A 25,544-nucleotide genomic window follows, 5' to 3' on the forward strand; every position below is an offset into this window, starting at 1 on the left:
TTGAACTCTAGATAAAATTATGAAAACTCATGGTTCTTCAAGATCACTTCTTTCATTTTCAGTGAAAATGTTTCTACTTTAGAAAATGGTGGTTGCGAATTAAACTTACTTTCTTTTTAATTATGAAATATAAAATACAAATATGTAGGGCAAAAAAATTACAAACACCGTGATGGAAATTGAGTTTTCTGCCACCTTACACCCCAGAGATTACCATCAGGTCCTGTGTATTGTATCCCAAATTTTCCATGTAATTATGTGCATGAATAAATATAAATATAAATATAAATATAAATATAAATATAAATATAAATATGTCTTAAGATGCAAATGAAAAATACTATTTACATGGTCTTTTCTTCCTCCCTCCCTCCCCCCTGCCTCCCTTCCTCTCCCTCCTCTCCCCTCCCTCCTTCCCTCCTTCTCTACTTCCTTTTCTGTACAGTTTTTCCTCATTCTTTTTAGACTGCATGGAATTTTATTGTATGGATAATCCAGCATCTTAACTAATATCTCAAACATTGTAGACATTTACTAAATGTTTGTTGGCTTAATAACTTATATAATTTACTTGATTATTCCTCCCACTATGGTGAAGGGCATCTGACTGGTAACAGACATATTTATTCAAAGGAAAAATACTAATAATGGGTAAAATTAATAATGAGGTTCAAGTTAGCATTATAAACCTTTATCCCTTGGAGTCCACTTAGTGGTGGGGCTCTGTTCTAACAAATTCATCAGGTCTGATCTTGATAGTAATGAATCCCTTGGAGTCCACTTTATCCCTTGGAGTCCACTTAGTGGTGGGGCTCTGTTCTAACAAATTCATCAGGTCTGATCTTGATAGTAATGAATCACACACACGCATGCATGCACATGCACACACAGAAAGAAATGTTTGCTCTTAGGTGCTTCAAGCATATGGAATAAGTTTTCTACCAGGTAATTTCTATCAATCTGACTGACTGAGTCATATTTGGGAATTTTGCATTGATGCCTGAATTAAAGACTACATTCTCTGCTCTGCAGTGAAAGCCCTTTGATTACTTTGTTTGGTTGGGGACACTGAGGTTCCATCTTCTTTTTGCATCTCACAAAAGTATGGTTCTTCCTTAGATCTATGATATATCACCTTTCACTCATTCATCTTCCATCTTTAATATATTTTGACATTAGGTGGAGTGTATATCAGCTGATGTGGCAAATGTAACCTGAATAAATTATGCTTCAATAGTGTACTCGTGGCATATAAAATGGTTATAGGAATCTAAGACTCTTCTCATTCTTTGCTGATGGTCCTAAGTTTGAAATTTGTTCTTTTGGATATTAAAATTATTTTAATAATAGGACCATATTGTCTCCATAAGGTGCCAACATTTGCCCCTATGGGAAGTGCAATGCTTTCGACTCCCCAGTTGCTTCCAGTGGGAGAACAGAGTGTCGCCCACTGCCCATTTCACTGAATGGAAAAGGCATCAGATACACTTGCAGTATCCTCCTTCTGAACCCTGACTATATATAAACTCAGGGTCCCCAAAAGCGGGGAGCAGCTGCTAGAACAGCAGAGGAAATGAAGAGTCTCTGTAGGTAGACCTGGTGCCTATGGCTCTCATTGATTTGTGGATCAAAGCTGCCTGAAATGCTTCAGGACAGGGATTTATCAGTGCCAGTCATGTGCTTGCAGGCAACACGCAAGTGCCTTTTGTTTCTTGGGTTGGAATCCAAAGCTGGTAGCCTGGGAGGAATGGGAAGTGCTTATCAGCTCAGAGGAACCTTCTACTGAGCTTGGCTGCAAAGTAAAATGGGTCCCTTTATTCATTTTGGAAGGCCCTCTTGTAAGTCCTGGGAGAGGAAATCCTGGGGCAAAATACCTCTAAAACCAAAATCAGTCAAAGGGAGAAATAAAGTTTAAAATCCGTTTATCGCATACAAATTCAGTCCGGGGCCATCTCTTTCCTGCTCTGGCAGAAGAAAGACCACCCCTCTCCTCACCTCTCAAGTTCAGATAAGCCCTCTGTTGCCCAAGTAATTACCCACTGATATGGAGGTGAACTTATCTCCATCCCTGAGGATATGCAGATGTACTAAAGCCAGGTGAGATATTATGGAAATATCACAATTTTACCCACACCTGTTACCCTCCTCTACTGAAAGTACCCAAAATAAATAGAGCTAGTCAGGGTGATGGGAGCCCTTATACTCGGATTTTAAAACTAAGGTTTCTATTAATGTAAAACCAGGGCTACATAGAAATGGGAGCCTGTGTAATAGAAAAAAGTTTACTTTAGGAAGCTGGGACGATTGCATTTGCATATCGTCCCAGGATGCCTTGGCATAGGCACTGTGCTTGGGTGAGCCTCGCCTTGGCTTTGCTGATGCCAAATCCCACTTCTGATCCGCAAGTTTCTAAGTTTTCAGTATCTAGGCTTTTTGCAAGTATACTGTGGGATGCAAAAATATATAGTTCACATAAAATATTTTCAGATATTTGTAAGCAAAGTGTCATTTTAATTTTACATCATACTAGCTGGCCTCTTTCATGTTACTCAGGAGAGAATCATTAACCATCATTAAATAAATTTTGACTGCTTCTTAGAATCCCTGGGGAGGCTTTTGAAAATGCTGGTGCCTTGGGGCCACTTGTCCACCTCCCATAGATTCCAATTTAACTGTCTGGTTGGGAACTGAGTCCCCGCAGTCTTTAAAAGTCCTCCAGATCATGCTGATACGCAGCCAGTGTGTCAGAATCATGCTGTGTGGCTCAGGTAAGAAGCAGCTCAATCCAAAATCAGAAGGGCAATTCAGAGCATGCACCACTGAAAGTGTTGACTCAGGGGCTCATGTTTAAAATCCCTGTAGGCTTTCTCTGTTTACAGAATCTAAATGCATGTTGCAGGGATCTCCCTACTGTGCTTCAGCATCAGCTGATGTCAGTACCCCTCAACTCTCTTCCCGTCATGTAGGCATATGCCATTGGTCTACATTTAGTCATAGCATTTCAAATGTAATGAAAATGTACCCAAGTTGATGGAAACATCTTTATATAGAGAGAGAAACAGAAAGAACGGAGAACAGTAGGCCCACTTTCCCAATAACCATTAAAAATTACGTTATCTTTTGCATTCTTTCAAGGACTTTTGTAATGAATATGTATATTTTAATAAAACTCATTCTTGACTTACACTTTTATCTTGAAGATTAACATCCTTTTTTTCCCTTTTGCTTATAAACCACTGAGTGAATAATTTAATTTTCTTCAACTGTCTCTCTAAGCATAACTGTCAGCCTATACAACTGTAAAAATGTTCCATAGACAGGATGCGGTTCATCCATTTTGCATACCCAAATCGCTTTGTTATATCCTCATTTGCTTCAAATACCCAAATGTAATTTGGTTAACTATAAGAGAAAGATATACCAGGCAAATTTTATGACAGCCTGTGCTTAGATTAAAGCCTTCAGAATACATTTTACCCCTGAAATATGCTGCTTAAAGAAAATAAACATTTATACGTATTCAGAAAAATAGGCATATAGCAAAGTTAGTAGGATTACAGCCTCCAGACTGACATTTTTGGAATATAAATTCAGAAGTAAAACTCTATAAAAGCTGCATTGCTATGCAAATGATGGAGAAAAAGACTATTAAATTATAAGCAAAATCTGGCTCTAATTTCAGCATTCTTGCTTAGGGCAATGAGATTTTATTTTAAAAGCTCATTTCCATTGGTGTTGCTAGAGCATTTCCCTAAGATCGTTAAATAGAGTCTACCCCAAATAATCTGAAGTGTTTGTAAGAGGGGCCAAGGACATCACACAAGAAGTATTTAAGGAAAAGTTAAATATTATCAGTGCAGACTTCCTGTTCATTCTTTACACCAAGGAATTTCATTGGTATATTGAGGTAGTATAATAAGGAGATTAAGGGGTAAACTTGGAGACTGACAGGATTCAGACTGTAGCTCTACCACTTACCAGCTCTGCAACTTTGGCAAACAATTAACCTCTTTTAATTCCAATTTTCACCTATACATTGGGTATTAATAATATGTATCTCATATGATTATGAGGATTAAAATAATTATATCAAACACTTGGTGTAGTGCCAGAGAGAGAGAGAGAGAGAGCGTCGGAATACTTACAAATAAGGTGGGGCAAGCCCAGGCATGATTCTCATCGGCTTATGTGCTTGGGACCATGGGGTAAATGGAGGATAAATTACTGTTTTCTTATAGCAGGTCCCTCTGAGAGAAATCCAGAAACTAGTTGAGTGATTCCTTTATAGCAGGCAACTGAGAAAATACCCACAGCAAATTGGGTAGTAAAGCCTGAGACACCCACTTGCCATAAATCCCAACACCAGCACAGCACAAGAAAAGGAAGCCCCATGTAACTCTGGGGGAAAAACCTGGGGCAAAATACATTTGAAACCAAAATCAGTCAAAGGGAGAAATAAAGTTTAAGAAACCCATTTATTTCTTACAAGCAGTTGTCCTGTCTCTCTCGACCAGGCTGCAGCACAAGAGAACTTCACCCAGCCTCTTCAGTCCACCTAAGCCCTTGCCTGCCCATGTAATTTTACCTATTGATATGGAGAGGGCTACTTCTCTCCACCCCTTGAAAACACCTATTGATATGCAGATGAACTAAAGCCAGTAGAGAGGTTCTGGAAATACTGCAATTTTACCCACACCCCAACTCCCAACTTCTTCCTGAATAGTGAACAGTTTGGACCACACATCTAGCACGTTAACTTTCAAGGCTACTACTGGAGAGACAGGCCCTCAAGTAACACAGCTTAGAAAGCCAACATGGCTTGCATTCCTGAGTCCCACAGGACTATAGCAAACAAAGAGGCAGTTGTCCACAGGCCCGTAAGCATTCACTGTGGCTATTCCCCCAGGGCTCAGTGCAAAGGGAACAGATAAAAATTCCCATCTCTCAGTCTTTCTCTGGAAGGGGTTTGACTGCATACCTTACAAGCTGCTGCCTGAGGGTCTGGCTTCTGATTAGCAGGCCTCTAGGTGTTGACTGAGATCCTCCCCTCCAAGACACTGATGGGTCTTGATATCCTCTCCCCTACTTGGAGCTGCTTCGTACAAAGACAGTGGTTTGGGCTATCACAGAGGTTTGAAAGCCAAATAGGAGGTCTGGCTGAATTGATGGATGAGGTTCATCTCCTTCAAGAGACCAGTCTGTCAAGTTTGGGACAGGAGGCAATTTTATCCAATGTACAGAAACCAATACAGAGTATAAAGGCAAATGAAGAAACAGAAATATGTTCCAAACAAAACAAGAGAAATCTCCAAAAACCTTAATGAAATGGAGATAGGTGATTTATAGAATAGAGAGTTCAAAATGATGGTAACAACTGTGCTTCCCAAGGTCAGGAAAGCAACGCATGAACAAAGGGAGAAATGCAACTAAGAAATAGAAGCTGTAAAAATATACCGAACGGAAATCAATGAGATGAAGAATACAATAATTGAACTGAAAAATTGAGCAGAGGGGTTCAATAGCAGACTAGATCAAGTGGAAGAAAGTAAGTGGTATTCTCTTATCATGTAATTTAATTCCATCAGCCTCATTCTTTTTATTCCACATATGACCATACTGTTCCTGGGTGTATGGTTATGCTCTCGACACCTTGACTCAACTATTTCTGTTGTCCTGAGCATTAGTTTCTATTTTTACTATCTTAATAAGATAGTAAATAACTGGCTAGATATTCAAATTTAAATTTTAGATTCATCTGTAAGCTCCAGCCTAATGGGATTTATTCCTAGATTAATTCCTTATGACCTCATCCGTGGAAACAGAGGAGCAGGAAAGGAGAAAAAGAATGCTATTCACTCTGTGTTCTGTTAGTTTGTCCCACCTTAGAAATTAGCCATCTGGGGTCAAATAGATTTAGATTGGAGTGGTATACCACAGCACAGTGGAGAGTGCTGGCTAAAATGGCAGATTAAGCACATGGTTTACCTCTACTCTTTCATAAAACTCTTCCATATGGCAGAAAAGCAATAAAGAAGGCATACGTACATAAGAACACAAGGGGAGGGGAAATTACAGAAGAAAAGAGATATCAACAAAAATGTGCAAGTTGAAAATTGCGTGAACCAGTGCTAACTGTATTAGCAGACTGGACATAGCAGAAAAACCTTCGGGGAACATGACCAGAGGCAAACTATTTGTGCTGCTGAACAACAGGAAGACTGAGGAACTGGAGCACCACGATGCCCAAGTGGTTCACTGTCTTCGCAGGAACAGCCAGACCCCCAGGGCCCTTCTGCAGCAGGCATAGCTAAGCATTTCTCTCATCTCTGTCTCCCTCTGTCCCCCCACTGTGGATGAAGGGGAAGTCACTTGGGTTTTCATGGGTCTACAAAGCTGGCCTGGGCATATGTGTAGGATATATACACATACACAAATGAATACTATTTTCTCTCAGAGTTGGCAGTTTGGTGCAAATTTTCTTTGCTTAGTGTGGAGTATTCTATTTTCAAAATTCTGAAGCTAGATTTGGAGAAAATTGTGACACAAAATACCCCTGTCTTTCTTAACTTAAGCTCAGGACACTGAAACTACAGATAAAGTGAGGGATTCTGATTAATATTTAATTGATATCTGTCAGAAGTAGAAAATGAACATGTTAAAAAAATCAGTAGCTACTCATGGATCTGTTTGATACAATATATCAATAAATGAATTTACATTCTAATTAAGGAGTTCTAATCACCTTGACCTCTTATAAATCTCCGTATTGGAAAGGCCTTCAATAGTAAATATCTTTGATGATCTTTGGTGTATGGGGTTGTACAGGGTGGCACTAAATATAATTTACTATAGTACTATTATTTCCACAGCGCTTCAATCAAGGCAGTGATTTTAATTTAAACTATTCAATATATCATTTCTAACAAAGGCTTTCCCAGAGCAGAGGTGTATTTTTAATAGGTTTTTTGGCAAGGCAGGTTGATCATCAAGTATTATCATTGAAGAGTAATATCTCACTGAAAAGTATGGTTATTTGGAAGAAACACAGAGAGTTAATAGAGAATAGATCAATAGCTTCTCAGGTCCTTAATGTAGGATTTAATATACTAATTTTGGGAAAAAGAACATTATTGAGTTTTTTATGTTTTTTATGCATTTCTTGTTATGTTTGGTTTTTTTCAATCAGTTGCTAGGTGGGAAAGCAACTTATCCAAACCCAATATCAAGACAATTAATGTCATGAAGTAAAATATTTCTTCAGCAGGCTTATTCACAGAGCCAGAGAATTAAAACTAGTCCAGAAAGGTTTGGTTTTGGCAGTGTAATGAACCATAATGCTCAGAGACTTATAGGTCTGACTCATTTATACTTAAATTGACATTAATTTGCTTTAAAAAATAATACCTGTCTGTGATTGTTGCATTAATAAAAGGTCATACAATCTGAAATGTGCCTCAGAAACCTTAAAATGGAATTGGTAACTATAAAAATCTTCTTTTTCTTTAAAATAATTCCTGGGATCTTAGAGCACATAATCTAACATATCTTCTATTTGTGAAAAGCAAATTATCCCTAATAAATTATACCTAAACCAACTCCCTGTTTATCTTGTGGTTGTATTTGAGATGGAACCTCAGTCAGGATTTAGGCCTACTTATTTTTGTACCTGTGGCTAATAGAAATGATGCCTTTTTCATCCAGGATGGTTGCCTCATTTTAAGCTGCTGGGCCTTCCTAGGACCACTTAAGTTTCTGACCATTATTGCTAGTGTAATTCTTTCCCAGGTAGGCTGTGAAGTATATGCGTTTGAAATGGGGATTGGTAACAAAATAACAATGTCACACCCCCTCTCAGCATTAAATCAAAACATTTCCTTGCAACTGCCAAGTGTTGGATAAAACTGGTCTAGTGGTGTCTAGAAAGGGATTTGAATAAAGGGGTTAGGAGCTGATATTGTCACCATAGGTGATATAATGGAGCAGTCTTTCAATATTATGCTTCACACTAACCACAGTTTGATAAAAAGTAATGTTTTGTTTATGGTCTAAGCCCCCTCCCCTCAGAAAAATGTAAGCTCCATAAGAGTGTTTCCTGTTTGATTGGCTTACTATAATCTCCTTACATCCCAAACAGAGTCTGGTACAGGGCTGCTCAATAAATATAAGAATGAATGAACAATGCGTAAGGTACACTGTGCCATGTCCTTGCCCAAGGAGAAGTACATTTATATAAAACATAAGGTGGAAGTAAATGCATTGGCTCTCATCAGGAAAACAGTACAGTGTGGAGAGGGTACCGGAAACCAGCAGTAAGGGCTTATGGCCTTCCTAGCTCTTGCATTCTTGCATTCCTAGCTCTTTTAGTGACTTTATGTACTTAAGTAGGCAATTTGATTTCTATGGTCTTACTTTCTACAGCTATATGATACACATAATATTTCTAGATGTCTTTGTAAAGTACTCAGTAATTCAATTTTATTTGACAATCACTTATTGCCTGAGAGATGCAAATCACCCTTTAGATCTGAGGGGTTTTAAGAATGAGACACAGTCTCCATCTTCAGAGATCCTGCAGCTGACTAGAGGAAGTCAACAATCACGGTGATAATAATACTAATAATAACACTTATCAAGCATGTATTATGTGCCAGGCACTGTTATAAATTTCTGTTTGATATACTGTTAAAACTTATAAGTTCATATGTTTAATATGTTTATAAACTATATGTAATTTAATCTTCATGTATTGTCTGTGGTGGATACTAATATTATTTGCTTTTTACAGATAAGGAAACCAAGACATAGTGAAGTTAATATAGACGTTTAAGGCTATTCAGTGGAATGTGAAGGAGATGCGAATATCATTAATTTTGAAAATGCATAAGTAGCATCAGTCTAGGCCAGTTTTGTCGGTATCATATCTGGAGGTTGGGCATATTTTCATGGTGAAGCAACTTGGCAGCAGACAGCAGGCCTAGCAAGCAGGCAAGGGCATTTTTGGAAGATAGAGTAATATCCAGCCAGGACCTATGTGGAAGGACTTGGCAGGAGGAACCCTGGATTCTGGAAACACTGGAAGTCAAGGCTAAGTCAGTCTGGGGCTACTGGGGAGCATCTAGGTTGGGCTATTATGACAGGTTGGAACAGGAAAGCCCAACTCTTATTGGGTAAGGCAGGGTCTTATTAAAGGGCACGTGCTCAGAGCCCACAGATCAGAGGCTACACAGCAATAAAGCTGACTTTCGATTAGATTTTTGAGGGACACTAAATCCCATCCTGCTTAGCAAATGTTGATTCTGGAGAGATAATGGATGAGTGAATATTTGAAAGAATTAATGAATGCACATCATCTTGGTGAAGCTAAGTGAACAGAGCTAAATGAATTGGAGATATTAGGGGCAGACAGACACGTCATTGTCACATAGGTGGTTTTTCTCTGATAATGGATTTATTCTTGAGCAAATCCTCTCCTAGCTTGAGAGGAATGGTGACTGACTTTGATAACTAAACTGGAGTCTTTTCTTCCAAACTCTTTTCAACTGGACAGCAATTTTTGCTGCCATAGGTGCTAAAAGACAGCATTTAAAATAGGAGAAAAATCTCGAGGTAACGTAAGTAACATTTGTCTTTGTGGCCTGAGCCTCTCTTACTAAAGGTGTTCTTGATGCAATGCTTATTATATTTGGTAACTTAATATTCAGCCTTTGTGATGATTGAAGAAGACAGCTGATAATGGGGAAAAAATGGAATCAATTTGCTTAATTGGTATATCCTGGCCTTGAAAACATGTATTTAGAGAGAGTTGACTGCAGTTGAAATGAGAGGTCTGTTAGGTCTGCTGTTTGCTTTCACTAGATTACTCTTATTATGATGACCAGTGTAAGCAACTCTATTTAGTACACAAAGAGAAAAAGCAAGGTATATGTTGACATTTGGATGTAGATGGATCAAGTTGGATGTAGAACTGCTAAATTCTTCTCTGAACTCCTTTCAAGGGAAGCTTTCCCTTCCAGCCTGTGCTTATTTTTACACATATGTTCCAAACTATTATATTTACTTTGATGTGATAGGCTTTTTCCAGCGATAATCTTGATAATCTCTACATTCTCTAAAGTAAAACTGTATTTTAATTAAGACCTTGGCCTTTGACTTCTTTTGTATTTGTTTTGGAAATATTTGTGTTATTGATTCATACTAGATATAGAATCAGCTTTGAATCTGACTCAAAAATCTAATTGGAACTGCTTAAAAAATCATCTGAAAGATTTTGAGCCAGTCTGAGTCAGGTTTATGCGAATTTATTTTGGCTACTATATGCTTTCTTTTCTGCCTTGGACCCAAACCAGACTAACTCTATGGAGTGTCAGTGAGAAGGAATGAGGATAATTGCTGTTTTAAAAATATAACTGTTGTGGTTGGAACTGGCATAGAACCCTGAGATGTAAGCAGAAGACAGCAATCTAAAGGGAGATGAATGAAGTGGACTGCGTAGGTTCTTTTTGACAACTTTGCTCTTCTGCTCATGAACAGAGATGGCAAACCAGCATACAAATGCTGCTTGAGAGCCACAGCTGAACCAGTTTTATGAAGCTAGAATCAGAGAATTCTGTGTAGGGACAAATAATCTGTTTGCACTTGGTCCTTCAAAAGGGTGCCAGTGCCATTTCTTGAAATTATTTCAGACTATTCTTGTCTTGGTCCCAGACCACAAATCTCAGATTTGATATGACCACTTGAGTTGCCTTTAAACCCCAAATTGCCACACTGCTTGTCCTATTCAGATTCTGGTGTCTTTTGTGTGCTATTCCCATGTTCATCCATAGTCCTGTGTCTAATTTAACACCTGTTACATACCTCTTGCCCTTCTGACTCCAGGTTTTGGCTTTGTTTATCTGGCCCAATGTTGACTGTCACCATTAGCCTCCCTCTGCTTTCATGACCCCAATTAACCACAGCTTATTATTTTTGGTGTTTTTTTCCCAGTCCACCCCCTAATAAAATGGAGTCATACACAACTGTTGCTAAAAACAGGCTTCAACCCTGGAGATTGCTTTTCTTTTAAGCAGTATCAGAATTTCATTGAAAATCCATGTGATCAGCTGTATACCACATAGAAAGATAAGATGAAAAATAGGGCTTATAATATAAACAGTATAGGACAAAGTATAGCTCCAAATGTATGCAACCTTTAATTGTGATGATGATGTGAACTTATAACCATCCCTTCTTGGGGGGGAGGTTGAGGTCCAGGATGTTCTGTCTTTGGATTCACCTGGGAAATTCTGGCGCTGAGAAGACTTCTCAGTTCCTGAGCCTTAGTGTCTTCTGATCATGAAAATACAGGTTGAAATATGAAACACTTGGCCTAACCAAACACTTGGGGTCAAGAAGATGAAAAGTCCAACTCTATGGGCAAACGTTTCTATGTGCAAAAATTAAAATACATTTTCCACGTAATTTCTAGCCAGCTACCTTTGTTGTCTTTTTAAAAAACAGTCCTATTGGTTGCACCCTGCTATTATACAGTGAACTCCCTGTCTCAAAGGCCAAAACAATTTTATTGTCTATGTTTTAATACACCATGATATGAAAATAGTACTTTCTCCCCCGAAGTAAATTTCATTTTAGAAATACATGTCTACCCAAATGGAAAGATATCTGTGTATCAAATCAAAGTATTATAAATATTTATGTTAATAACTGTGTGGCTATAAAGCTGTAAGATTAACTAGATTTGAGATAGAGCACTCTCTTATCTGTTGTTTCAGAATTAATAGGTTTTATTGATTTTTATCTCCCTTCTGATCATGGTGGGTTGTATATATATTTTTTGGTCTGTTGCCATTACTTCTACCTCTGTAGAGTAACCCCTTGTTCCCTGGAAACCACTGGATTTAACTTTAAAAGAAAACACACCGAATTTAACACCACCTGCCTGAACAGGGACAACAGAGAAAAGCTCCTGTGACACTTTGGGTCACGGGACACAGTGGGGATGCTGCCAAGGAGAACAGAGGAGTGAGACCAGTTTTGCTTCCTTAGGAGGCATGGATGACAGCCCACACACTTTAAAGCAAGTACCCAAGAAATCTGAGTGGCCAGAGTGAGACAGAGGCATCAGGGTTTTTACATGGATTTCTTTTTTTCATTCTTTTTTTTCCCCAAAAAAAGCTTGCTCTTAAAATGATTTATCTTCTCTTAGCTTCAGTTTTCCCATTTGTAAAATGGGCATTCTAAAAGTACCTAGTTTCGTAAACTGTTGTGAAAGATTTCAGTGACCTGAGCACATCTGGCTCACGGTGAGTAATGGCGATTTATTATTCACTTTTCCAGGTCTGACTGCATACCGCGTGGGGTGGGCGGGAGTAGATGTCAGGGTGTTTTAGGGATGATGCAGAAACGGCGTTAGGGAGAAACAGGTGCTCCCTTCTTTGGAGATGAGCTAGCAGGATGAGGTTGCTCTCTCAGTCTCTCTCAGTTACAGCAATTCATACAGTGAAATGCTGTAGTAAATGCCTAGGGCTTTAAAGCCAATTTAGATGACATGATGACCCTGCCCTTTGCGATTGTCCTCTTTCTGGCAGAAAGGCCACAGGTAACACCAGATATACTACACAGGCCTCTCAGTTTTCAAAGGATTAGGTTTCCATAAAGTATATGGATATTAATACTGAAACATTCCGACTATTATTTAGTTTTTATGATTCACAATGCAGTTTGTGATTTAAAGTCATTATTTTATATCTATCTATATATCTCTTATAATAACAAGCATGTATCATTGTGTATTGTATTAGGTGTTCAGAAGTGATTGTTCATAAAATACTGGTAATTTTGCCATTATTGGAATTTTGCTAGTTTGTGTGTATACGTGTATAAACTAAATGTAAAATGGCAGTCTGATTCCTTCATCCCACTCTGGATATGTGTAAGCAATTTGTTCATATATTTTTGCTGGTGTTTGGTTTAGTATTTTGACTTGAATATTATATTAAAGAATTAGGGTGAATTGGAAACCAGCCTATCAGGCTAATCCGAAAGTGCACCTCAGTTGTTTTTAGAATTGGGTCATTAATAATTGCAAACATTTACCTGGTGTTTGCATAGGCCAGCTATTTTACTCTTCCAGGTGCTTCACTCATTAATTCTTCACAACTGCATGAGATGGAGACTGTTATTTTCCTCCTTGGCAGAGGAGAAAACTGAGGCAGAGAAAGATCAAGTAGCTCCAGGTAACAGTTACTGAGCAACACAACTGGAATTGAAACCCAAGCCATTCAGATTTAGAAGCCATGCACTCACCTGCCAGATATATGGCCTCTCAATTTACGGGCTCCTGAGAACAGATGGGTTCTCTCATCAGAACATAGTACAGTCAAATTATATTGTTTATTTGCCTGGGTTTCACCATGTTACCAGCTTTTGAAAAGCCTTTGCTTGGTTTCCTCATTTGGCCGAAGATGGAGCCAGCAGGTGGTTCCCGTCACCTATGTTCCAGGGTGTGGGGCAGAGCTGGTACAAGGCAGCAACAAGGGAGTGAGGAAGCCTCATCAAGATTGTTCCTGACTGCAAAAGGCAGGTGGAGGGACCGGGGAGTGAATGCTGTCAGCACCTCCAGAGCGGTCCCTTCCAAAGTGAACATGAAAATTCAGTAAACAGAAATGGGACATGGCCAAAGGATGGGAAGAAAGGATTAACTTTCTGTAAAGTTTACTGATATTAATGCTGAAACATCCTAATTATTATTTAATTTTTGTGATTCAGAAGGCACTTCATGATTTAAGTGATTGTTTTATATTGTTTTCTCTATCTCGATCTGTATTTCTATCTGTTTTAATAACTGGCATATACTGTTGAAGGACTGTGCAAGTTTAAGAAGAGAGAGGCCAGTAAAAGCAGACTAAGAATAAAGAAGAAATCAGGGAAAAGGACCATCTTACAGGGAAAATGTTAAGCTAAAAAGTGTTCATGATTTCTGGAGAGGCCCCAACTGATTTCTGGCTGTGGTGGAAGTCACCCTGGGTAGCTTTTCATTTTTAGGGAAGAATATATAAAGCACAGTGATTAAACACGGTATAGAGCAGTGACTCTCAGTCAGGAGTGATTTTGTCCCCAGGGGACATTTGGCAATGTCTGGAGACATTTTTGGTTGTCACAACTTGGGGGTCATCTAGTGAGTAGAGGCTGGAGATACTGTTGAACATCTGACAGTGCACAGGCAGCCACCAAAGAATTTTCTAGCCCAACATGTTAATAGTGCTGATTTTGAAGGACCTTACTCTAGAGCTAGAGTGCCTGGGTTCAAGTCCTGGCTCTGCCACTTACTACTTCTGTGACCTTGGGAAAGGTACTTAGCCTCTGTGTCTCAATTTCCTCATCTGTGAAATGGGATGATGATAAGACCTTGTTTCTTTTAAAAGAAGATGCTCTCAAGTATAAGGTACACCTTCATTTTATAGAAGATAAATCAGTGCCAAGTAAGTCATGATATTCTGTGGGTTGTAGAACTGTAGCTGTAGAGGGAAGGGTGTTCCCAGTCTATGACAAATTCCCTATGAAACTGGTGAAACCGAAATACGTCAAGGGAAAGTGTCCTTTGGGAGAGACCATTTTTATTGCTCACAGCTTGCTTGAATTTGCTAGGCCAGCCTCCTCTAGCTGCTGCTCATGCTCTGCACCCAGCTCCCACAGTGTGCTCTCTACCTCCCACTCACCCCTTCCCGGATGAACTCCATTTAGCAGGTCCTTGGTGATTGGCAGATGCCAGACCAATTATGTACCAGGAATGGAGGGAAGGAGAGAATGGCCATTATCTCTCCCCCCTTTGCAGTATGTAAGTGCACAAAGGCCGGGTGGGATATTCTGGAAATTCTGCAATTTACCCCACAGCAGTGCATCTCTATTTGAGATAATTAAAATGTGAAAATAAATGTGTCTCAGAATTGATAATGCATGGTATGATCTGTTTAATAGAGTTTTGGAAAGATTTAATGGATTTGTGTTCTTAGATAGTTCTTGGCACATACATGGTGCTATATGAGCTTTAGGGGCAATGGGAAATGAAGAAGGGAGGTTTCCTTTTTCTTCTTCTTTCTCAGTTTCCTCTTTGGTGTTAGTGAATTTAGAAGAGCCAGTGTCCTTAGGGCTTTATTATAATAGAACACATGTTCTGGATCTCAGTTATCAGCTCCAAGTGGAGCAAAATGAGGGAGCCAAATATGAAGCCCAAGTGGGTCCAGGAAGTTGATGGTCAAAGGCATTATGGAAAGGGTGACTGGAGTAGTCCCTTAGAAGGGAGAAGGCATAGAGCCTTATTTGGAGTGTTCTGGTGACATGTTTATGATATCAGAGGACATCAAGGAGCTGTGCTGTTCCTTGACAATGACTTAATTAAGTCACTGATCACCAGCATGTAGAAATAGCCGTGATGGCCCAAATCATCTACTTACTTAGTTAAAATTAGAAACTGGTATCTGGCCAGCCAACTAAGAGGACTTAGGCCACATTTTTTAGAAGTTTTTGTCTTTGGCTCATTTTCCTATTTCTTGGGTGATGATATATCTACATTTTATATATCAGTGGTTATTCCAGTGGGATTCTGGGCCACAGTTTGTGGGTGCAAAGTGCTGTATTAAAAATGGGAAATTCATGTGGAACTTCTGAAGAATGAAAGGCTCTCAAGCAATTATTTGTCAGGAGCTATAGTTTCTGTGCTGGGGTCTTACATCCTTTGTATCCCTAAAATTGCAATGAAGAATTTGAGAAACAAGTAAAGCACAAGAGAAGAGCCACCCAAATTGACTCATTCATTCACTCAAACACTTATTTATTCACTCGTAAGATATTTGTGGAGCATCTACTCTGTGATAGTCACTGTAATCATAAAGATGAGAAAGAGTTCAGGGTTTTTATTAAAAATCCATGTATCTGTGTCTTGTTCTTTTATAAGATTAGTTTTTCACTGAAGTGGTGGTAGGAACTCCTGGCTGTTGCTAAATTTTATATTACTTCCACATGTGAGTGTTTCTTGAGTCAAGTCTAGTAAACTGACGAGAATCAGTACAACTCTTGGCCATGTAAGAGTGTAAGAGTAATTGTGTCAGAGTTCAACCAGAAAAGCAGAAAAGTGGAGCTAGCAGGATATATATATATATTAGGAGAGTTATTTCAAGGAACAGGCTTACCCAATTCTGGGGGCTGGCTAGATGAGGTAAAAAAATCTGCAGCGAAGGCCCTCAGGCAGGGCAGCCTGGAACTCTCAGGCATGGTTGAAGCTATTGTTCATAGGCAGAATTTATTCTTCTTCCAGGAAGCCTTAGTTCTGCTTTCAAGGCATTACAACTCGTCCATTCAAATTGTCTAGTAGAATCTCCTTTATTGAAAGTCAACTGTTTATGGAATTTAATCATATCTACAAAATACCTTCACAGGCCAGTGTTTGAATAACTGAGGACTAACCTACCAAGTTGACACATCAAAAAGGCCACCACAGTGCTTGAAATATATTTGTTTTAAATTTTATATTTTGATGGATAAATAATGGCAGTGCTTGAAATATATTTGTTAGGTTGATAAAATCAATGAAATAAAAAAATACATGTATTTTTGCATCAATTTGAAACTTTCGGTTTTGATCATTATGACCTATAAACCATCAGGTCAAATATGATTTCATTTGATTTTTGTACTTGATTTATATGTTGATCCCACATTTCTCCTATTATTATTATTATTTTTATTTTTAATAAAATGCTGAAGTGGTAGGTAGATGCAAGATAAAGGTAGAAAACATAGTTTAAGAAGGCATTGTTGATCCCCAAATTCTCACCTGAAGGCCCCCCTGCGACTGTGCCTGTTCAGGTTGTTCCTCCCTTGAGGAATCTTACCCGTCTCTGGCTAACCAGTCATCTTCCGGGGCCATACAGGGAAATGTAAAGTTGGTAAGTGAGAGAGAAGCCATATTGTTTGCAAAGGTTAGCTTTTTACTTCTTTGCAGATTTATGCCCAGTGGTTCTATGTGTCTCGAGGTATCTTTACCACCTGGAGGAATTATGATACTCGGGTAAATTCGATATGAGGCACGAATTCTATTTAAGGTTTGTAATTAGGAAGGAAGAAGAAAAGCTATAGATGTAGCATATGAAGGAAACTTGGGAGGATTGATTATTTCTTTGACATATCTTCTTGTATAGTACCTTAAGTATGTATAGTTTTTAAACTACTAATTTGCACACACATTTAACATAATAGGAATACGGTGACATAAACAAAGCAAATCTATAATTACCAGCCATCTCCAGTGAAGCCAAGAAAACCATTTAGGCACCCTAGGCATTTGTGAAAATTTATCTATGATATGATGGATATTTTCCAACTGTACTTGAACCATCAGACAAATTAAAGCATCCCATTTCTGGGATCTGTTCACATCCCATATGTTCTTTTAACCATAGATAGTCTATAGTCATGAGATTTTGGGGTGCTACAACTTGCACTCCTCCCAACTCCTGGTTGAGTTCCAACAGTACAGATCCGGTCAAATTCGTTGTCTCACTGTATACACATGCCAGCCTAGACATCTCCCTCCTCATTCCTATGGCAAGTCCAGGAGACGGTGGGCTGGATGCAGCCACAACCGCAGCATCGTCCGGATCCCTGTGGAGGCTTTTTGATGATCATCCCCCGGCACGAGCCCTCCAGAGAGTGCTGATGCCGGAAGCTCCTCCTCATATCGTATCTTAGTTCATTTTCTGGGTATCCAAGCTAGGCCTTGATCTTCTGTTAGTCCATTTTTGGGTTCTGTAATTCTGCTGCTGTTTTGTTCCTTCAGTTTTTCCTTTGTTCCTATACTCCTCAGATGAGTGAAATCATTTGGTATTTCTCTTTCTCCGCCTGGCTTATTTCACTGAGCATAATACTCTCCAGCTCCATCCATGTTGCTGCAAATGGTTGGATTTTTCCACTTCTTATGGCTGAGTAGTATTCCATTGTGTATATGTACCACATCTTCTTTATCCATTCATCTACAGATGGACATTTAGGTTGCTTCCAATTCTTGGCTATTGTAAATAGTGCTGCGATAAACATAGGAGTGCATCTGTCTTTCTCAAACTTGATTGCTGCGTTCTTAGGGTAAATTCCTAGGAGTGGAATTCCTGGGTCAAATGGTAGGTCTGTTTTGAGCATTTTGATGCACCTCCATACTGCTTTCCACAATGGTTGAACTAATTTACATTCCCCACCCAGAGTGTAGGAGGGTTCCCTTTTCTCCACAGCCTCGCCAACTTTTGTTGTTTTCTTTTGGATGGCAGCTATCCTTACTGGTGTGAGGTGATACCTCATTGTAGTTTTAATTTGCATTTCTCTGATAATTAGCGATGTGGAGCATCTTTTCATGTGTCTCTTGGCCATCTGTATTTCTTTTTTGGAGAACTGTCTGTTCAGTTCCTCTGCCCATTTTTTAATTGGGTTATTTGTTTTTTGTTTGTTGAAAAAGCCTTTATCGGATCTGTCATTTTCAAATATACTGTAGGGTTCCTTTTTGTTCTATTGATGGTGTCTTTCGCTGTACAGAAGCTTTTCAGCTTAATGTAGTCCCACTTGCTCATTTTTGCTGTTGTTTTCCTTGCCCGGGGAGATATGTTCAAGAAGAGATCACTCATGTTTATGTCTAAGAGGTTTTGTGCCTATGTTTTTTTCCAAGAGTTTAATGGTTTCGTGACTTACATTCAGGTCTTTGATCCATTTTGTTTACCTTTGTATATGGGGTTAGATTTTGTCATTTTGCCATTGTATGTCCATGGCTCCTTTATCAAATATTAATTGACCATATATGTTTGGGGTAATTTCTGGGGTCTCTAATCTGTTCATCAATTTGATTACTATGGCTTAGTAGTAGAGCTTGAAGTTGGGGAGAGAGATCCCCCCTACTTTATTCTTCTTTTTCAGGATTGCTTTGGCTATTCGGGGTCTTTGGTGTTTCCATATGAATTTTTGAATTATTTGTTCCAATTCATTGAAGAATGTTGCTGGTAATTTGAGAGGGATTGCATCAAATTTGTAAGATTAAATTTTATATTTTGATGGATAAATAATGGCTGGAGTATCTCAGTCCACTATTAATTTTCCAGTAGTACTTTGACATACTACATTATTTTTAAAACATACTCTATTTTTAAAACATCACAACAGTTGGTTGATAAAATCAATGAAATAAAAAAATACATGTATTTTTGCATCAATTTGATTAATTTATACACTAAGATTTAGAATGGGTAACTAGTTGTGTAAGCATTTTAAGGGCATATTCTCTGACTGCTTGTATTTCTCTTCATGACTGCAGCTCATTCATTGTATGACAGTGTCCATAATACTGGACATGGTCTGTGGGATCTTATTTTGATTTGGGAAATTTATAGATTGTAATATAAGAATATCCTGTCTCAAAGAAACTTGAGAGGCTGATTGCTTTAGTATATTTTGCTCATTTGTTTAGTAATTTGTTAAACCATCCAATCCATATTATTTGTTGAATAACAGAATAATTAAAAACACAAGCCCTGAAATCAAATGCTGTCATTTTCAAGGTGTGTGATCCTGGAAAAGTTAAATAAATAAGCCATTTTTCCGTTGTTTAATAGGAATAATAGTATTAACTACTTCATAGATTTGTTTTGAGGACTAAATTTGTTTGAGGCTATCCTGCAAAGTCAAGATATTTACCTCTTGAGTCCATGGACCTGACTTTCAGTCTTTGTATGTCTTGGAATGTCACAGAGATCGACAGAGGCCCACAGACTGAGTCTTAAAACACTGTGATGTGCCTATAATGGTGGATGTCCAGACCATGGTGAAAGCCCATTGGAATGAGAACACCTATGTCCTCTTACTGTGGAAGGGTGTTTTGACTCTCCACTCCCCACACAGAGAGTGAACCTTACAATCATATTCAAAACTTGATGAGATTAATGAGGGGATAAAAGAGGAACTGTTCCATCAAGAGACATCTTGATCTGGGTGATGGTTACATGAGTGTATACACATGGTAGAATTCATTGAGCTGCACACTAACATTTGTACATTTTATTGTATGTACCTCATTCAGTTAATCAGTCAGTCAATAAGAAAAGAAATGCACAAAACTATATAGAATCTTTTCATGGAAAATTAGATCTATGACCTCAAGAAGTAAATTTAAATATGCTTAAGAAATTTCTAGATTATAAAGCATTATTACTAAATATTACTAAATATCACTTTCTTAGAGATTTATCTGCAAAGAGTTTCCAATTATATCAAAAGTATAGGTGTCCTATAATTAAATGGACCCAGTGGGGCTACTGGGTCCATTTTAACTTTGTCTTCAAGTTAATGTTTTAAATCTTTCTGTCTTCCCTGCTCTCTCTTCTTTCAGTGCACTCACCTTTTTCTATCATAAGGTTTTATTTTGCTCTAGTTATTTGCTGCATATAAATACTTCTTGACTTGTAGGAGTAATTTTCACCTGTTCCGAAGTGATTTCTCACATTGAAAGTAAATCACTCTGTCAAGGATATTTCTAAAGAATTCCTGCACAGAGAAGTTAACTCGCTTTATGCATGCCTTCATGTAAGAGATATATTTTCCAGCTATGTATAATAAATCTGCTTGTATCTTTGGGATATTTTTTCACATTCATAGATTTTATTGTTTTTTTATTCGATTACTTTTTACCCTAAAATCAATTGCCTGCCAATGAGTTGTAATACATTAACTTGCCATGAAGAACAAAATGAAAGGGAGGAATATAAAATTATAACTAGATGTATAAATGGCATTATCCTAACAACAGGAGACTTACCATTATCTAGTTTGTGGGGCATGTCATTACATTCTCATCATTGTTCACAGGCAGAACAACCTCACAATACTTCATATAACCCTTTTGTTAGGCTTGTGTTCCATAAAATGGGACTCAAACACCTGCTTCCCATAAAGTTTTGCAGGTTCTAATTTATTAAAATACCTTTTATGCATGCCTGCTTTTCTTAGTGATAGTCTCTGTATAGGATGAGTTATGAGTCACAGTCGACCTTCTCTAAGGAGTCCTGTATGTGTTGGGGAAGGAGGAATCGTGCATAGGACTGCAGATGAGGCTGGATGACCATATAATATGACTTAGGTGCCACTTCTCTTGCTCCTTACTTCCTTGAACAGGGATATTTTTATCTTGCTTCTACCTGTAGGCTCAGAACTTTCCACCTTCTGATGTTCTGACTCTATGCACATACATATGTACACACACACATATTCATAACATATTAGGAGGTGGTTGGAACATTCTCAAAATCTATTCTTGCTCTTCAGTTTAACTCTTTTAAAAAAAATTGCCTTGCATCTTAGTCATTTATACACTTAGCTGAATACCTGGCACAGAATTTACACACACACATATGCATCCACACACACACACACACAGAGCAGCTACTAAGGGTTTAATAATAATACTCTGCAAGCCTCTCTACATACATTATTTTATGTAATCATGACCACACTTATGATGAAGTAGATACTGTTATCATCCCTATTTTACAGAAGAAGAAATGAAAATATTGGGAGTTTGAAACACTTATTCAAGATCATACAACTAGTAAAATGAAAAAGCTAGGCTTTGAAACAGAAGGTTTTGTACTCCAAAGGTCACATACTATACTGCTGGGCTATCCTTTTCTTGTTCACTCATTGTTGCATGAATGAATGCCTGTGTCCCCCACTCAACCAGAAGATTCTTGCATCTTTTCTCTCAGTAGCCCATACAGCACCTGCCATGGAATTCACAGCAACAAATGCTACTGATAGAACAATACACCCTTCCAAGGTCATGGGAATTTCTGCCCTGCATGTCTTTATTATTTCAAGACCAAACCAAGGAAAGTACATTTCACTGTACAGCTAATTTATTTAAAGAAAAGACAAAGGTTGGGTTCACAGATTGACCATAATCCAATTATAAACTGATACTATAATATAAAAAGATAACATGCTCCCTAAATATGTAAAACAAATACCAACAAAATTAAAGGGGGAAATAGATTATAGCACATTCATTTTAGGAGACTTTTAACACACCACTCACATCAATAGACAGAATAACCAGATAGAAAATAAGTAGGGAAACAGAGGCACTGAACAATACATTAGATCAGATGGACTTAACATGTATCTACAGAACATTTCACCCCAAATCAGCAGGATACACATTTTTCTCAAGTGCACATGACATTTTCTCCATAGGAGATTACATCCTAGGTCACAAAGAGAGCCTCAATAAATTAAAAAAGATTGAAATTGTATCAAGCAGCTTCTCAGACCACAATGCTATGAAACTAGAAATGAATCACACAAAGAAAATGGAAAAGCCTACAAACACATGGAGGCTAAACAACATGCTCCTAAATAATCAATGGATCCATGAACAAATTTAAACAGTAATCAAGCAATATGTGGAGACAAGTGAAAACAAAAATTCTGCAACCCAAAATCTGTGGGATGCTGTTAAGGCAGTTATAAAGGGAAAGTACAAAGCAATATAAGTTTACTTCTAGAAATAAGAACAATCCCAAATAAACAGTCTAAACTCATATTAAAGAAACAAGACAAAGAAGAACAAATGAATCTCAAGTAATAGAAGGAGGGACATAGTAAAGACCAGAGTAGAAATAAATAAAATAGAGAAGAATAAAACAATAGAAAAAAATCAGTGAAACCGGGAGCTGGTTCTTCAAGAAAATAAAGAAAATAGGTAAACCCTTAGCCAGACTTATCAAGGAAAAAAGAGAGAGCACACACATAAACAAAATCAGAAACAAAGAAGGAATAATCAAAACACACCACAGAAATACAAAGAATTATTAGGGAATATTGTGAAAAATTATATGCCAATAAATTGGACAACTGAGAAGAAATGGAAAACTTCCTAGAAAAATACAACCTTCCATGACTGACCCAGGAAGAAACAGAAAATCTGGACAGACAAGTTAACAGCAATGAAATTGAATTGGTAATCAAAAATCTCCCGAAAAACAAAAATCCAGGTCCAGATGGCTTCAGAGCTGAATTCTACCAAACATTTAAAGAAGAGCTAATACCCATCCTTCTTAAAGTATTTCAAAAAGTAGAAGAGGAGGGAGTACTTCCAAACTCATTCTATGAGGCCAGTGTCACTCTAATACCAAAATCAAAGACGCTACAAAAAAAGAAATTTTGTAGACTACTATCCCTGATGAAAGTAGGTGCAAAAATCCTCAATAAAATATTAGCAAACTGAATTCAAAAAGATCATCCATCATGATCAAGTGGGATATATTCCTGTGATGCAAGGCTGGTACAATATTCATAAATCAATCAATATCATACACCACATTAACAAAAAGAAGGATAAAAACTGCATGATCATCTCAATAGATGCTGAAAAAGCATTTGACAAAATTCAACATCCATTCATGATAGAAATGCTCAACAAAATGGGCATAAAGGCTATGTTCCTTAAGATAATAAAAGCCAAATATGACCCCACAGCTAATATCATACTTAATAGAGAAAAGCTAAAAGCTTTTCCTCTATGATTGGGAACAAGACAAGGATGCCCACTCTCACCACTTTTATTCAGTATAGTACTGGAGGTCCTAGCTGCAGTAATCAGACAACACAAAGAGTTAAAACATCCAAATTGGTAAGGAAGAAGTTAAACTGTCACTATTTGCAGATGACATGATATTATAGATAGAAAAACCTAAAGACTCCACCAAAAAACTATTTTAGAATTAATAACTGAATTCAGCAAAGTTTCAGGATACAAAATTAATATGCAGAAATCTGTTGCATTCCTATATACTAACAGCAAACTAGCAGAAAATCAGGAAAACAAGTCTATATACAATTGCATCAAAAAGAATAAAACACCCAGGAATAAAACTGCCCAAGGAGGTGAAAGATCTATACTCTGAAAACTACAAGACACTCATGAGAGAAAAGAAGATACCAATAAATGGAAATCTATCCCATGCTCATAGAAAGGAAGAATTGATATTGTCAAAATGGCCATCCTGTCCAAAGCAATTTACAGATTCAATGCAATCCCTATCAATATACCAACAGCATTTTTCAGTGAACTACAACGAACAGTTCTAAAATTCATATGGAACCACAAAGACCCTGAATAGCCAAAACAATCCTAAGAAAGAAGGACAAAGTTGAGGGGACTAGTCTCACTGACTTCAAGCCCTACTACAAAGCTACAGTAATCAAAACAGTTTCATACTGGCACAAGAACAGACCCATAGATCAATGGAACAGAATAGAGAGCCCAGAAATAAACCCACACATACATGGTCAATTAATATACAATAAAGGAGCTGTGAATATACGATGAGAAAAAGACAGCCTCTTTGACAACTAGTGTTGGGAAAACTGTATAGCTAGCTACATGTAAGAGAATGAAACTAGATTCTTGTCTAACTCCATACTCAAAAGTAAACCCAAAATAGATCAAAGACCTGAATATAACTCATGAAACCATAAAACTCTGAGAAGAAAACAGGCAAAAATCTCTTGAATATAAGTATGAGCATTTTTTTTTCCTGGACACATCTCCTTGAGCAAGGGAAACAAAATAAAAAATGAACAAGTGAGACTACATCAAACTAAAAAGCTTCTGTATACAGCAAAGGACACCATCAGCAGAACAAAAAGGTATCCTACAGTATGGGAGAATATATTCATAAACAACTTATCTGATAATGGGTTAACATCCAAAATATATAAGGAACTCGTATGCCTCAACACGCCCAAAATAAATAACCCAATTAATAAATGGGCAGAAGACCTGAACAGACCTTTCTCCAAAGAAGAAATATAAATGGCCAACAGGCACATGAAAGGATGCTCCACATCGCTAACCATCAGGGTATTGCAAATCAAAACCACAATAAGATATCATCTCATACCAGTTAGAATGGCCACTATCCAAAAGACAAGAAATAACAAATGTTGATGAGGATGTGGAGAAATGAGAACTCTCTTATGCTGTTGGTGGGAATATAAATTGGTGCAACCACTGTGGAAAGCAGTATGGGGGTTCCTCAAAAAACTAAAAACAGAGATACTATTTGATCCAGTAATTCTACTTCTAGGAATTTACCTGAAAAAAAAAAAACCCTGATTCAAAAAGACATATGCACCCCTATGTTTATTGCCATGCTATTTGCAATAGCCACAATATGGAACCCACTTAAGTGTCCATAATTAGATGAATGGATAAAGAAGATGTGGTACATATGCACAATGGAATATTATTAAGCCATAAAAAAAGAAATCCTGCTATCTCCAACAATATGGATGGAGCTACAGGGTATTATGCTGAGTGAAAGAAGCCAGGAGAAAGACAGATACCATGTGATTTCACTTATTTGTGGAGTATAAAAGCAAAGCAAAACTGAAGGAAGAAAAAAGCAGTAGACTCATAGACACTGAGACGTGACTAGTGGTTTCCAAGGGGGAGAGGTTGG

The 25,544-nt window shown here is 37.8% G+C and overlaps 1 protein-coding gene across 10 annotated transcripts in view; it reads left to right on the plus strand.

The window, feature by feature from the left end:
- The window catches only part of PDE1C (phosphodiesterase 1C), a 462,113-nt gene that overhangs the window by 301,625 nt on the left and 134,944 nt on the right, over nt 1-25,544 (plus strand). The gene's annotated exons all lie outside the window — the stretch shown is intronic.

The sequence above is a fragment of the Manis javanica genome, chromosome 6 (assembly GCF_040802235.1).
Source record: "Manis javanica isolate MJ-LG chromosome 6, MJ_LKY, whole genome shotgun sequence".
Classification (NCBI taxonomy): Eukaryota; Metazoa; Chordata; class Mammalia; order Pholidota; family Manidae; genus Manis; species Manis javanica.